Genomic DNA, 16,107 nt, shown 5'->3' on the forward strand with positions numbered 1-16,107 from the left:
CTAAAGTGATATGGATTAAACTTCCAAGAAAGTGATGTATCAGAGATCCACCAACTGGTCCAGATTGTCCCCTCTAGCCTATTAACGGCAAATGAGAATGTGAACTAAACTCCACAATACTCAGACTTCAAAAACATCTAAGGTTTTATTTAAGATTAGTTGGCAAATTAGGAGAATATTTTACTCCAAAGTTCAATCTGATTAGCATTTTTGAGGACATTTCAGTCATTCTCAAAAGCAGAGGCCTAATTTTGGCTTCTGGGGCAAAAAGCAGCAGAGAATAAATCCAGGGTAAGAAATTTGAAAGGGGCCTTTGAACCAACTTTGCCATTCATGATGGGAAAATAATATAAGTAGGTAAGGCCAGTTCTGTTGAAGAGGGTTAGTTATGATAGTGGCTCACAGTTGGGTGTGAGTGAAAGTGAGATTTGGGGGCATTGGAAAGAGTGAAGGATTTGGAGTCAGTAAAGTTTGATTTGATTCCTAGCCCTGTCATTTGCTATCTGTGTGATCTTGGACAAGTCAATTAACTTATGTGGTCCAGTTTCCTCATTCATTAAAAAAAGGGACTAGATGGCCTCAGAGTGCCCTGTTCCAGCTCTAAATCTATGATTGCTATACAAGAGAGCTGGTACCTTCTTATTTTAACAAAATATTCTAGGAACAGAGAGGCAGCAAGGTATAATGGATAGCTTCAGTCAAGAAGACTGTTCATATATATAGACTGTTCTAGGTGAGTACCTAAAAAGGCCTTAGACTAAAAGAGACAGGGTCTCCCACTGCATCCTGAGCCATCTGCAGTCATCTTGATGGATATCTGGTCACTGGATACAGATGGCTCTGGAGGAGAAAGTGAGGCTGGTGACTTTACACAGCCTTCCCTCACTCAAATAAATGTCAGTTGTAAGTTATGTCATCATCTCCTTGATGTCATGATCCTCTTCTAAAACGAAGGACAAATGCAAAGGGGTTAAGTTACAGATATGTTGCTGAGCTGCACTGATAGAAATTCCTACCTAGGATTTTCCTACACCTTATGAAATTACCATTAGTAGGGCGGCCAGGTAGCACAGCGAGTAAGAGCACTGGCCTCAGTGTCAGGATGGGGATCAAATCCGGGCTCAGATACTTAGCACCACACCCAGAAATAACTGGCCGTGTAACCTTGAGCAAGTTACTTAACCCGGATTGTTAAAAAAAAAAAAAAAAAGAAATTGGCATTACTGAAGGTCTGCAGAAGAACAAACTCAACCCTCCTCCCCCAAAACAACAAAACATGTTGCAAAACTCTAGTTAATAAGTGAATGTTTCTACATTGTTAATAGACTTGTTTTGTTTTTACTGAACCTGTGATTTCATCAATATTAGAAAGAAAGGTGAGACATTCCCTCCCTCCAGTGTTTCCATAGGAGTACATGTCATTAATTTTTTGCATCTTTTACATTTTGGTTCCCCCAGGAGAAAGACCTCATTTTCCAACCCCAGTTATGGTGTTGTTGAAAGACATTCCTATTGGACTTTAAGTTTCCTGAAGACAGGGAACATGCCTTAAACTCAAACTCATATTTCCCTTAGTATCTGGTGGAGTGTACTCAATACAGAAGGCACTTAATTAATACTTATTAAATAGGAAACTAAAATCACTGTACTGTTTTCCTGCTTCCTATATATCTAGAAATCTTATTTATTCAGACTCTTATCTATTAATTTCAAACATGGGAATGCAGCATTCATTTCTTTCTGTTTTGAAGATTTTCATTTGAAATCCTAATAGAAGTTCGGTGCCAACTATGAAAAATTTTTAAGGGATCAATTTACCTAGATCTGGAGGAGCAGATCATGGTGAATGGGGTTGTTGGAGGAAATGTGCAATTGTGGAAAGAGTAATGGACTTGGAGCCTGAAGGTCTTATGGCATTAGAGCAAAGATAAATGATTCCATTATCACAAAAAGTTCCTGCAAGCTAACCTATTTGGACACAATATCAATTCTTTTAGAGAGAAAAAAAAGCTTGTGATATGTCTTAATCCTCAGCACTTTAACTAATCTGTCCTTTCCTCCCTGTGCATCCTCCCCACATCACAGCCTCTCCATGCCTTCCTCTTATATTTGGTGAATGAGGAGAAATGAAATTAGATAGGAACAAAGGAAGGAGCCAGTAGGGAAGTGTGAGTAGGGGGGCAAAGACTTTGTGAGATAGAGTAGCATAATGGAGAGTGTGTATTTTGATTCAGGGAGAGCTGGGTTCAAATCTCACCTCCTTCACTTACTCGCTGTCTGACTATGGGGAAAACATTCAACCTTTGTTTTATCATTTGTAAAATGGGAATAACATCTCTCATATGAATTTTGTAGGGAGAAAATGAAATAATGTACATCAAGCATTTTGCCAACTTTAAACTGCCACATATGTGGCTAAACAAATTATGGTAGATGAATGTAAGAGAATATTACTATTCTGCAAGAAACATTGAATATGTTGACTACAGAGACATATGTTTGATACAAAGTGAAATGAGCTGAATGAGGAAAATAATATGCACAACGACTTCAAGAATGAAAATAGAACAACAAAACCATCAAAATGTCAATGTTGTGGAATTCAAATTCAAACTTGGGCACAAAGAAAAGGGATGAGAAAGTCCTTCTCTTTCTTTTTTTTTTGCAGTGTTGAGGAGCTATCAGTAGACTGCTACATGTGCTGTCAGACTTGGTTGATGTGGTCATTAGTTTTTTGGAACTGGTTCTTTAAAAATCTTTTTTTAATCTTTGTTGTAAGGGATTACTGTGAGGTGAAAGGGGAAAAGATGTGTTGGAAAATGTAAGTGATGTAATATCAAAAAAATATAAGCTCCACTTTCTGAAAGTGCTATATAAATGTAAACTATTGACACTGACATTGGATGTGCTGAATTTGAGTCAGAAGAACTGGATTCGGAATACTGTGGAGCTGGAAATATATAAGGATACTGATTATCACAAAAGAGAACAGAGAGAAAACTATAGATTCGTGAGTTTGATTCTGATTTTTGGCAAATTTTAAAAATATTCTATGAAAGGAATGAACATTTCAAAAAGGTAGTGATTGTAAAGAGCCAATATAAAGAAGGGCTAATGCTGGATGAACCTCGTTTACTTTTTTGACATTGTTTTTGGCCTGATAGAGATCAAGGGAATCCTATAGTTACGGTTTTTTAGATTTTAGCAAAGCATTTTGTAAAGTCTTCAATGCTATTCTTATGAGAAAGAAGGAGAGATTTGTAAATACGATATAATAATTTGAGTCTGGTCATTCAACCACTTCTGAAGCCAGCAAAAAGTAGTCACCAATGAGTTAATGTCAACTCAGAGGGAAGTTTCTAGTGGAGTGCCCTAGGGATTTGTGCTGGGCTCTGTGCTATGATGCATTTTTATCAATTATTTAGATGAAGACATAGATGATGACAAGTTTACAAATTTGCAGATGATGTAAAGCTGGGAAGGATAGCAAACGTGTAGTCAGTGTCCAAAAGCCTCAGCAGGCTGGAACATTGGGCCAAATCTAATAGGATGAATTTTAATGGAATAAGTAAAAAGTTATATACTTCTGTTTTTAAAAATTCAACTTCACAAATATAAAATGAATACATGATTAGATAGTAATGTATCTGAAAAATATTTGGGGTTTTAGTCGATTGTACGATTAGCATATCAGCCAAAATTGTTATCTGACCTGGTTAAACCACACTTGGAATATTGTGTTCAGTTTGGGGCACCATATTTTAGGAATAATCTTAATAAAATGGAGATCATGCAGAGGAGGATAACCAGGACAATGAAGGTTCTGCCTTGAAATCGTGCCACAAGGCTGAATGCATCAATGTATCTAGAGGCAGAGAAAAGAAGCAGCATATGCCGGCAAAAGTAAGCCTTCATCACCAAACTGACCGCCTCTGCCCTCAGACCCTGATGAAGGCAGACAAGGACCATGAGCTCAAGAGAGAATTGCAGCGTCTCCAAGCCCACCAGACTTGCTTTCAACCCAGCCTCCACAGCCATCTCTTATAGGAGAAATCATTGAAGAAGGGATCTACCTTTTTGACCAACTGCCACCAGTATTCCAATAGCTACAGGTGCCCTGGGAGTGGTAGCACCCTCCTAGACCAAGGATCCTGCTTCCAGACCAGCCCTCACAGCTGCTATCCAGCAAGCAGCTCCTGTGGAGAAGGGCCAGACAACTCCACCAAAGGTCATGCACAGGGTAGGCAAGCTAGTCACACTGAAGGAGAGACAGGAGACAATAGTGGTGGCATTAAGCCATCACCACCCCCTTCTCTGTCGTCTCTCCTCAGATCCTAATGGAGGCAGCTAGTCCCTTGAATCAGAAGCCTTGGGAGCAGCGATGCTTCCAGCCCAGCCCCCTCAGTCATTGTGCTGGGAAGCAGCTCCTGTGGAGATGGAGCCTGGTCATTGCTCCTTCAGATGCTCCACTGATAGCCACCAAAGACCCAGAAAAGAAAGCTCTTTCTGTCAAAATCCCTGGCACTGTCAAATGGTTTGACATTAGAAACTGATATAATTGTTCATGTATAATCTATGTTATGGAAATCCTTGTTTTATTCCATAAGTTAAAAAGAAATAATGTGAGTTCCTTGAGAGCAGAAATGCTTACTTTTCTATTTGTATTCCCCTGGCATTAAGCACTGTATTTTGTACATAGTAAGTGTTTAATAAATGCTTCATTCATTCACTCATAGCTGATACTCTAATCTATCTCTGCTATAGGATGATTAGTTCATGTAACTGAAGATGTTTAGCCTATAAAAGAGATGTCTAGGGGCAATGATAACTGTCTTCAGGTATTTGAAAGGCCATAGTAAAAGAATGAGTGTCCTTAGACCCAGACAGAAATAATGGACATAAGTTATAATGAACAAAGTTTAGACAATTCAAGAAAAAAAATTACAATTATTCAAGGAAAAAATTCCAAAAGTGGATTAGGCTACCTTGGGAAACATCTTCAAAAAGAGGCTGACCAATCGTTTTAAGGGAGTGTTGTACAGGTGATTCTTAATCAGGCATACATTGGACTACATGGCCTCTGAGGACCTTTTTAACTCTGGGATCCTGGGGTTCCTTCTTTCCTTTTCTGTCTTCTCTTTCCTAAGGCCACTGAAACAAGACCCAGAGTTGGATATGAAAGCAGCAGGTAACTCTGTGGTGATTATAAGAATGCCAGGCATTTCCCTCTAGGGCTTCTAGTGTTTTCTGTATGCTTATCAGGGCTTCAAGGTAATTTTCAGGCTAAGAGCTGATTACCAGGGGACCACCCTTTGAAAGAATAAAGAAAAAAAGATGCAAATGTTATTCCCTACCTCGAAGATGCCCAGCAGGAGGTGCTAACCTTGTATGGTATACAATATGTCACCTGTACCTTAAGGCAGGGACGAAGTGAATGTAATTCACACACTTTTACTTAGGCAAGAATAAGGATTGCAATCATTGTGCAGAGAGACATGAGTAAGAAAAGTCTTATGGCTGACTTAGAGGCTCTTTTATGAGCCATTGGTCAGAGGCTATGGGTCTGTTTTATTATAAACTTTAGATTCATTAACTAGCCTGAAGAATATGGTCCAGCTGGTCTCTCTAAAATAGGACATTTTCCTGAGGCGGCAAAAGCAGAAAGCATCTAAGAAGCCAAGAGAGAAGTAACCATGTTGGAGACACGACTGAGAGCTGCACCAAAAGGGGGTACTCCAACAGAATATTGCTAGGCCAAGAGCAATAGAGAATGCTAGAACAATGGAGGGACAAAGCACCTCCTTAGTTTGACAGAGGAGGGACCAGATGCAGGGTAGACCTGAGAAGTGGAGAAGTTTCCAGAACATGCCAAGAAAAATGCTAGAGGCATATATATGCAAACTCAGTCAAGAAAAGTTTTCCAGCCACAAACCCAAGACAAATGGTGTTCAGGTCATGGTCCTATTTCCAAACATGAGGTTTGGAGGAATAGACTTCCTTCCCCACCGGCATGTGAATCTGTGGAATATCATACCAATTTGTGTCTAGTTGGTTGAGAATGAGTCATCATTGCCTGACTTTCTCCTGTGGTCTCCTGCCTCAATTAAATACTTTGCTATTTGACTTTTGATTCCTGCCTCATCTATTAAAGAATGGAATGGGTAGGGGAACAAGCTAAATATTGCCTTCTACTTCAAATTTAAGTAGTTGTGTCTTTTCAAAGTTGAATGGGATACATGTAACTTGAACCTGCTATTTAATCTTTACCAAAGGAGAGCTGAGCACTGGAGGAAGAGAAGGAGAGAAGAATAATAATGCCAGTCACTGGGACTATAGTATTTAGTTGGTTAATAGTCTTGTGTTGGTGCTATGCATAACACCCAAGGATGTTAGGAGAATTGATTAAATGAGCAATAGTAATTAAAATCAACTCACAACGAAGTCTTGTTCTCTTCCCTACATACACTCTTCTTATCAAAATATAATGTGGCAAATGATGTTGACGTAGGAAGATTCAGCTATATTGATTGCAGTAAGGGCTTATAAAAGTAGTTATTATCCAAGGTGAACTAATTGGAGGCACATTTTGGGGTCTTTGTGTTGTGGAGTGCAATAAGTTGACCCAGAACTGTGGGCCTAGATTAGAACTATGAGCTTCTCGGTCTGGACAAGTGAATGCCCAGCTGTCTCGCACTTCATTTACTAGCCTGGATTTTGCAAACTGCAGCTTGGTTTAATCATCAGGCATAGCTGCAGCTGGAGGTATGTGTGTGTGGGGAAGAGGGGGCTGGCATCTCCTTTTACAGAGCACAGTGTCTGCACATAATTAAACATCAGAACTTTTGCTTCTCCCTAATTAATGAAGAAACAGCCTGGAACCTTCCATACCCCAGAATGCTTTGCTACTGTTGTGTCTGAATTGTTCTGCTTTATTCAAAATCAAAGAGGATTTCTCTTTAGGCTTTCCTTATTCTTTATAAATTAAAATGTTCTATTTGTAGTTGTGAAAGATATGCAACACAAATTCAGCATTTTGCCTGCACTTCCTGCTGTAACACTAAAAGCTTGAAAAACAAATTTTTAAAAATCATAATGAAAGAGGCTTTCTCTCTCTGACCTAGAATTAATCACAACAAAGCAACACCTTGTGTCTAGAAAATTGTTAATGAGCTTTAATGGCTCCTCCTAGGGGCCAACTAGATTATTGGAAAATGTTCACAGGATGGAAAGGGGAACTGCTTAATGATCCACTAAGCTTGCCTCCAGGTTGCTCAAGTGAGTGCACAATCCCCACATCCAGGTTTATGGGTTGCAGACACTAGTTTTGAATGAAATGTTTTACACATTTTTAAGTCAGACTGGTAGCCCTATCTAGCATAAAGAGCTCCAAGTAAGGAAACTTTACTTGGAAAACCCCGATTGCCCTGCCTTACCTCCTCCAAAAAGACAAAAAAAGGAATATATTTTAGATGTGCATGAAAGGTGTATATATAGTGGCATGTATATTTACATATGTTGGGCTTGTATGAAGGTGTGAATATGTACAATGGGGTGAATAGCACACTGTATTTATGTTGTCTGTGTATATGAGTGTATACATATATGTTTATATGTGTTAGAGGTGTGTGTGTGCATACATGGGAGAGCAGGCAAGAACAGAGGGGAAGGTTTGCATATCCATATGTCTGCACAGTCATTCTCCCCCTAAGCAGGCTCTCCTTCACACATTTCAAAAAAGGTACAGCCTCTAGTTCTTCTTCTTTTCCAGGAGCAGCTTATGGTGGGCCCATTGTTTCATTTGGCTGCCAAATGTTAATAATTAAAGCAAACATTGTGATGGAGTTAAACATTACTCATTGTGTTTACTCCCTCTGTAGCTTCTGGTACAAAGAACTTAGTACCGCCTGAGCCCAGAGTTAGGGCTTTGTCTTGCTGTGTAGGAGACCTGCTTTTGTTTCCCAAGTTCTCCTTCCTCATGTCAATGAAGGCTGGAATACCTGAAGGGATCAATCATTCTGTTAACTGAAGCACCTTGCATTTATGCGGCTCTCTGCTGCACAGTGTGCTTTCTGACCCTTCCTTGTCCTGATGTAACTTCACCACAGCTTTATGAGTTAGTCCAGGTGGGTTAGACATCGTAGTGAGTGCCACAGGAGGGAGCATTGGTGTATAATTCAACAATGACCCGGCCTGGCTGCTACTGAGGCAGCATTAGTGGGCACCAGAGGCAGGGCAGGCCCGGTACAGGTCCTCAGGCACAAACTTCAGATTTCGAGTGTGGTAATGCAGTGAAAACCAGAGTCCCAGATACAGGCACGTCAGCTCTTTTCTGTCATGCTAGACTGTCCTCTCACCTCCCCACTTTTCATGTAGCTTTTCTTTCACTGATGTATCAGCCCTGTGGACTATGTTCTCATCCTCATAAAATAATTTGAGATCAGAGGGGCAGCTAGGTGATGCAATGAGTAGAGCACCAGCCCTGGAGTCAGGAGGATCTGAGTTCAAATGACACTACACTTACTAGCTATATGACCTTGGGCAAGTCACAACCCCAGTTGCCCTGCCTTCCCCTCAAAAAAATAATCCCCCCAAATAACATTGGATCAGCACCTGCTTGTAGGTGGTGTTAATGCCATGACAAAGCTGGCAGATAGGCTTCAGGGTGGGCCAACCATTGTCAGAGGTGCATTACTGTAAGAGTCCTGCTTATTACTGTGCCTTCTATTGGATTATCAGATTGTAAACTTCTTGAGGGCAAGGATTGCATTAGACTCATTTTCAGAAACCACAGCCCTTCTTCCCTCCTTAGTAGGTAAAAATAAATGTTCCTTAATTTTGTTAAATAGCTTCCAACCTCTAGCCCTCCCCATTGACCAATGATTTTGCATTCTAATTATTCTGTAGGTAAGATTTTGGAATGAGTACGAGGCTAGGACTCAGTCCTGGCTTTCCTAGTAATGGCTGTGTGACTTTAGATGTCACTTAAATTTTATGCCTCAGTTTCTCCATCATTAAAGAGGGTAAGACTAAAACCTGCCCTGCTTTCCTCCCAGGCAATTCAGCAAAGATCAAATGAAACAAGATGCGTGTAACATGTGAAAGCATTTTCAGGAGTTAAAAGGATCATGCAAATCCAATGTATTATGATTCAGCAGATCCCCTAGAGACCGAGGCTGCTCAGAGGTCAGAAGAGAGAGCCTAGCTAAGGACTTCAGGTTAATGCTGCAGGTATTCTGGGGTTTATAAAAGCCCCAGTTCCAAGTCTGACATTTAAAGCTCAGCTTGGCACTGTGCTTCAGCCCTAAATAGCAAAATTGACTTTTCCCCATAGAAGCATATTCTAAATTATGCTGAAGATACTTCATTCCAGTCTGCTTGAGACCCGATGCAACCTTAAGCAGCTTCCATAATATACAAACTGATTTATAACTGTGATCTGCAGAGAGGAGTGGAAAAGAGCCAGAATGAGTTTCTGTTAGACAGAAATACTGGTATGAAATACTAACATCGTTAGGGCTTGACTCATGATAGGTTGTCTCCTTTTTGCATGCATTGAAATAGGACATTTGGGGGCAAGATAGAAAGAGCCTTCAGGTTTTCCAGAAGGGCTTAGTTGTGAGGTCCATGAACAAAGGTGTAGAATGACCTTGGCAGCTGCAGGAGGGCTGCAGACAGGGCTGCTGCTGCTCTATGCATGGGAGTGGAGGGTGGGGGGAGGGGGACACAAGGCCAGTTCAGGGTTTACTGACTTTCCCTCACTGAATCTGAGTGCCCCTCTTTTTTCTGGAAGAGTGTCTGTGGTTGCTGCTTGCTGGGTCCTTCAGCATTTATCTTTTCCTACTTCTTCCCTTTCCCTTTACTAAAGGGATTAAGATGACTGCAAAGGACAGATGTGTGATGAATTTCAGCTGTCTTTGTTTAGCATAAAATGATTACTTATGAATCAGCCATTTGTATTCGACAGGATTTATTAGCCAATGAATTAGATATGCTAAAGAGAATTAATGATAGAAGACCATATAGAACTAATTGTCCAAGGAATGGTAGAAAAGGCTAATTGTGAGAGACTATGTGGCCCAGTTGGTAGAACACTGAACTTGGAAACAGGATAATTGAGTTCAAATCCTACCTCAAAGGCCACCCAATTATTCAGAACTTTAGTTTCCTCATCAGAAAAATGGGAATAATATTGCTTCTACCACCTATCTTACAGGACTATTGTAAGGAAGGTAGTTTGCCAACTTTAAATAAATCATGAGATCTACATAAGTTATTAAGAGCTACATGTTAAGGGAAGTGAAAGATCTCCAGATTTAGGATAGCTGAAGTTGTATTGAGAAGGATGTAGGTCTGGAGCTAGGTAAGTTTTAGGTAGGCAGGGGTGAAGGGCATGAAGTGCTATTCTGAAACAAGAGAAACGGTGTGTAGAGAGGCAGAAGTGTGCAAGGCACATTTGATCCTCCTGGCAATTCTCTATAAAAGGAAGTGATACAGGCATTTCCTCACTTCTCACTTGACAGAAATGGAAACAGGGCCAGTAGGAAATGGTATAGTATTATCATCATTCTCACTTGACAGAAATGGAAACTGAGGGCCAGTAAGTTTAAGGGACTTCGGTTAACCTCAGCTGAGACATGACACAATTAGAACTTGAACCCAGATCACAGGACTTGAAGTGCCACATTCTTTCCACTACACCATACCTGTTTAACTGTCAAGCTAAATCTGACGGTCCCTTCTTTGTAGACCATGTTTTAAAAATTATCCTGGTTTATATCTTGGGATGAGATCCCTCATAAATCAGGCCAAGGGTTGAAGTTCAGTTTTAGTTCAGATTTGGCTTTAGTTTTGGGTCAGTTTATATTGAGTGTGGGAATGGGATGGCATGGGCAATTGCTTTTCTCAATGTTGGAATAGGAATTATGCTTCCTGAATAGCCTGGAATAGGTGTAAGTTTATAAACCCAGTGATGAAGTTGTATTTGGCTCCAGAGTGATTTAATGGCTGGGAATGATGTGCTGGGAAACAAGTGTTTTCCTGGATATAAGCTGTGCTGAGCTTGCCTTAAGGCCTCACATTGTTACCAGATTAAACAGTGGATTGAAGTTGGGACTTTGCTGTAGCTACAGCCTTGCTTAGTGCTTAGGCTATGTACTGAGTTTATTAGAGAAGAGGCCAACTTAAATTAGATGCCTTGTCACATCTACCACAACTTCAGGAGCCCCTGACATTAATCTTCCCCGCCCCATGTGGATTGGACAACACACTCTCTAGGGCACTTCTGCTCTAGGAAAATCAGGCTCCCTATCTCTGTTTCCAGACTTTATCTTCTATTTTTGTTGGACTCATGGACAGGAGTGGCAATTTCAATGGGGCTTCCATTCTGGCCATCAACTTTGACAAGTCTGACTCCTGGGTGGCCTTCGCTTCTGGTTAGCATTTCTGTTCTGTTGCCTGATTCAGTAGGTGAGATGATTTACTTCCTTCCAGTCAAAATAGTCATTTGTCTTTCATTTTGAAGAGGACCAGTGATATCACAGAGTCTTGAGTCTTGCTTGAATTGGATTTAAGTGAGCCAGCTTCACAAAATCGGTAGCCTCGCTCTCTCTTTTAGAGTCGGTCAAGTCCAGTGGCAAGACAAAAGTCAGGATGACTGGTGATGACCCAAAACATAGAGGATGGCCATGGTGTCTTTTATGTCTAACCAAGCTCTAAGCACCCCACAGTACCTGCTTCAGCCTTCATGGACTTTGGAACAAACTGTTCTCATCCATCCATTTTATGATGGGGAAAGTCTTCACATGCTTGGAATAGATATCCCCCAACTCGCTGAAGGGTTTGAGGCTTGTTCGTTAGCCTCAGACTGGTTTAGCCCATCTGCTGAGATGGTTTTACTGGGGTGTGGCCTCTATGTCTGCTACAGCTTTTTGGAGTCACATATTAGAGTTGGGTGATAGGCAAACACCAAAGGTGGATGAACAGCCCTGAAAAGGACTCAACAAGCCCTCTCACTGGATGTGCTAGATCTCCCTGGACAGATAGCATAGTGGATAGGGAGAGGGCCTAGAGACAGAAAGAGCTGAGTTCAAATTCAGCTTCAGAGGCCTATACTAGCTGGGTGACTGACCCTGGGCAAATTACTTGATCCTGTTTGCCTTAGTATCTTCATCTACAAAATGAGTTAGAGAAAGAAATGGCAAACCACTTTAGTATCTTTGCCACAAAAACCTCAAATGGGGTCACAAAGAGTCAGATACTACTGAGAATAACAACAAACAACAGTAACACAACGGTGCATTGCACATCATAGGAATACAACAAATATCTGTTGTTCAAGCGATTCTTGAGGACATTTTAGTTTAAAAATAGGAGCTAAGGAAAGGTAGGCAACTAGGTAGAATGCCACTTTGAGGAAGGGGGTGTGTGGCAAGGTACTCTTTAATTATGCATGTTAATTATTCTCCATGTACATATTTTTTATGCTAGGAAATTCTTCTCTGTGTGGCACATAATCTTCTATTTCATCATGAGTCAGGTTGTCCTTCAGTAAAGACTTGATGGACAGCAATACATGGGATATCACAATTTTAAAATTGTACCCAACATGTAAATGCTTTTCCCTGAATCTGGTTCATAGATTTAGAGTTGCTAAAGACCCCAGAAGTTATCTAGTCCAACCTCTCATTTTATAGATGAGAAAACTGAGGTGCATGGAGGATGTGATCACAATAAGTCACATCTAATTTTCAGAATTAGAAACTACTATTATAGGGGGAAAACTTTCTTCTTCTAAGTGAAAATGGAGCAAGGTACATTCAAGAAACATTTCACAGAGGGCAGCACCTTTTGCTTTTAAGATGTCCTGGGGCTGAGAATGTGATTGTTTTACCATATGGCTAAATCTTTTTTTTTTAATCACTTTTCCTAGGAGCCAAAATCCTTGAATCCCTCAGTATGACTTGGTGGATCCAAGGTATCAATGTTGCCTTCCTGGAAAAAGTATGAGTGACATGTTGTAAATGTCATTTTGTGAAAAATATCCCTTTTCTCTTATAAAGTCACTAGAAAGATGTTATTAGTAAGCAAGGAAGGGAGAAAGTAGTGCTTTCGCCATATAGTCAGAGATGGTGAACCATTTTTTAATGGGACTGGTGGCCATTTTCAATAGCCCAGGGTCCAGAACTGTGATGATGCTATCTGTGATAATGGACCAACGATTCCCCATAGTTGTTAATAGAAGAACCAGGATTTTAACTTGAGTTCTTTCTAGAACCAATACTCTTTCCATGACACCACATTGCCTGTTGTCTCTGACCCGACATTTTCATTTGGAGTTCAGACAAAAACATCTGGCTAGCCCCCAGATCACAGACAACCATAATTGAAAACAACTCATTGTCCCTGCCTTCTGTTCTTTGCCATGTTATTGAAAGAAGAGGCTGCATCAGACACTGTATTTCATACGGTAAACACTAGAGGGAGGGAGTTAGGCAAAGGAAGCAAAGCTAACAGTGGGAGGGTCCAGATCACATGTGTGAGCTTTTAGGGTAAATGAATTCCAGCTCTCACTAAGACAGAACACAAGATTTTCTTTAGAGATTTTTTATCTCTGTATTGTGCCTGGGTGTTTTCATATTATGCCCATATTTTCTCACAGCACAGACCTGCTGAGAGTATGGTAGAAGCTTTCAAGATTATGTAGTCTCATTTTACACACGGTGAAACTGAGTCCCAGAGGGATTCCTAGAACAGCCATGCCCTTCATCTAAAAAGCAAATAGGAAAGGAAAACATATTCTTTAAAAACTCTCTGTCAAATTCTCACTGACAAGGGCTGCCTTCTCCCTAAGCACTATCTGCTAAACAAAGATCTGTCCCAGGACACAGAATAAGAAAGGGCATCAAGATCTGCTGCTGAAATCCTGACCTAGCCGAGGTATTTTTACATACAATGTGATCCAGTGGCACAGAAAATGGAAAGTCATAGCCTCAGTAGGGAAGAAGTAGGTTCAAAGTTCTGTCCATGACACAAACTGGGAGTGTGGATCAGGGGAAACTGCCTCATTTTTCAGTGTCCCAGGCAACTCACTAATATCAATTGCAGAACAATCTCAGATCTGCATTGGTAGAGGGAGTTTTCTCACTAGAGAAAGAGCCCTTAATCAATGAAATCATAGGTCTATACCAAAGATCCTACCCCCACCCCACGAAAAACCCAAACAACCACAACCTAACAATTCATGGTCACATTTTAAAATTATTCTTCAGGGTTTCGACTATACTTTTTTCATCACAGTCTCATGATGGGGAGAAGGCAAATTTCATTAGCCCTGATTTACAGATGAAAAAATGGAGGTTGAACGGAGTTTGGTGAATCCCATAGGCCAGGTTCAGAACTCCTTCCATCACCTCACATTTGCTCTCATTTCCCACTCCTCCGGAAAGATCCATTCTTCCTACTATAGATCAGTAGCCTTAAGGTACCAGTAGACATTGGGCTATTTTTGTAAGCCTGCTGATTCTTTAGCTCCCCAAACAATTGTACAATGCTTTGAACAATATCAAGTCATCATCTTAGATCCAAGGGTCCTCTGCCCTTTCACAACCTTTCCATGAGTTAGTTTACCATGAAGTTCTCCATTTTATATCTATAGGGAAACACATGGAATTGGGTGACGAGTCCAGTGTCATACATAGCTCAGCAGAAACTGGGATTTGAACTTTGTGCTCCAAATTCCCTCGTTCCTCATTCAATTTTGGTCACTGGAAATGTCAAAAGGGTAAAGAAAATATACAGGCCTAACTGATCATTAGCATAAAAGAAAGAGGGAGAAGATATAAAAGAATAGCTTGAAATGTCTTTAAAAAGAGAAGATTTCACTAAAAACTAAGCCTACACTTCTATGAAACATCTTGAGTATAATTAAATTTCACACAGAAAGCAGGTCCTCTTACTATAGATGTTTAAAAGTTCCTTATTAACTTTCATTTAGTATCTTCATAATAAAGCATGCTATGTTAACAAGGGGATCTGCCCTTTCCTAGTACCCAGGGTTAGTATCTTACCTAAGATATTAACTTCTATATCATGAGAGCAGTAATTGGATTATGATCATACTTAGACAGCCTCTGTTGGTCACTATAAATTATACTGACAAGAAAAACTAAAAGCCAGAATTTGGGTATTGAGTTTGTTAGTCATGCATTATACTACTTACCTTTCAGGACAGACCTTTAATTTCAGAAAGTGCTGAAATGCATTACTGCACCCGTTATCAAAAATCTTTGGCAGACGTATCATTTATCCTTGTTGTGGTAATAAACAGATTTACAGTGTTCTGGTATTAACAGTCCAGGGGGAAGGAAAAAAATGCATTCATTTAAATTTCCCTTCTACAAATAAAATGAAACATTGGATAAAAAGCACTTGGATTTAGAAGACTCTGGAGAGATACTGGTGAATGACAGAACGTCTGGTTGATTTACATGAAGCACCAAGTGCTTGTATGAGAATAGGTTAGATTTAGATTGACGAGCAAATGTGTAACCAGACTTTTGGCTGACAAATGGCAGAACTATGCCAGGGTATCACTTCTTCTGGAGGGATCCTATAAGTAAAGATAGGGGATAAAGTTCATACTCTAAAAGACATTCAAACAGTGGGAAAACGAATGTCAGGGTTGCTGGAGCAGGCAAAATAAGCATATGCAAATTTTAATATCCCAAAATAGCACTGGGCCAGTTTGAGAGTTGTCCTGGAATACAGACTGGCTGTATTATATGGACTGATCCAAAGCCTGATGGTGTGCATACTCTATGCATGTCTGCATTCACATTCCTGCTGGGTGATTGTGTCCATTTTCAGATAAGCCTGTTTCATTGGCCCCTTTTTGGGTTAAGTCCCTATCCCCTAAATGGGTCTTATTAACTTAAATGAGAAAATGCAAATGCAAACTGATTAGATAACCCGACAGTATACAGACCTGTGCCAGAAATGTTATGGTCCAAATTGGATTAGTTGTATTATGGTTGGTTGCAGGAGAGAGGGAAAGAGGGGGGGGCAGAGAGAGAGAGAGAGAGAGAGAGAGAGAGAGAGAGAGAGAGAGAG

At 40.4% G+C, this 16,107-nt stretch overlaps 1 protein-coding gene across 7 annotated transcripts in view; it reads right to left on the minus strand.

Annotated features, from left to right (window-relative positions):
- ITGB6 (integrin subunit beta 6) overlaps positions 1-15,617 on the minus strand; it is a 204,845-nt gene extending 189,228 nt beyond the window's left edge. For 2 of the 7 annotated variants that reach the window (XM_069080064.1, XM_069080065.1), the window contains exon 1: positions 15,218-15,614. The gene's annotated coding sequence lies outside the window, so the exon portion shown is untranslated. Of the gene's footprint in view, positions 1-15,217 lie in introns of all 7 variants that reach the window. The other 5 variants (XM_069080069.1, XM_069080068.1, XM_069080067.1 and 2 more) reach the window with 5 other exon arrangements.
- Between the last annotated feature and the right edge of the window lie 490 nt (positions 15,618-16,107).

Source organism: Petaurus breviceps, unplaced genomic scaffold (assembly GCF_028583685.1).
Source record: "Petaurus breviceps papuanus isolate PSGF00001 unplaced genomic scaffold, PetGlider_PUasm1.0 91133, whole genome shotgun sequence".
NCBI lineage: Eukaryota > Metazoa > Chordata > Mammalia > Diprotodontia > Petauridae > Petaurus > Petaurus breviceps.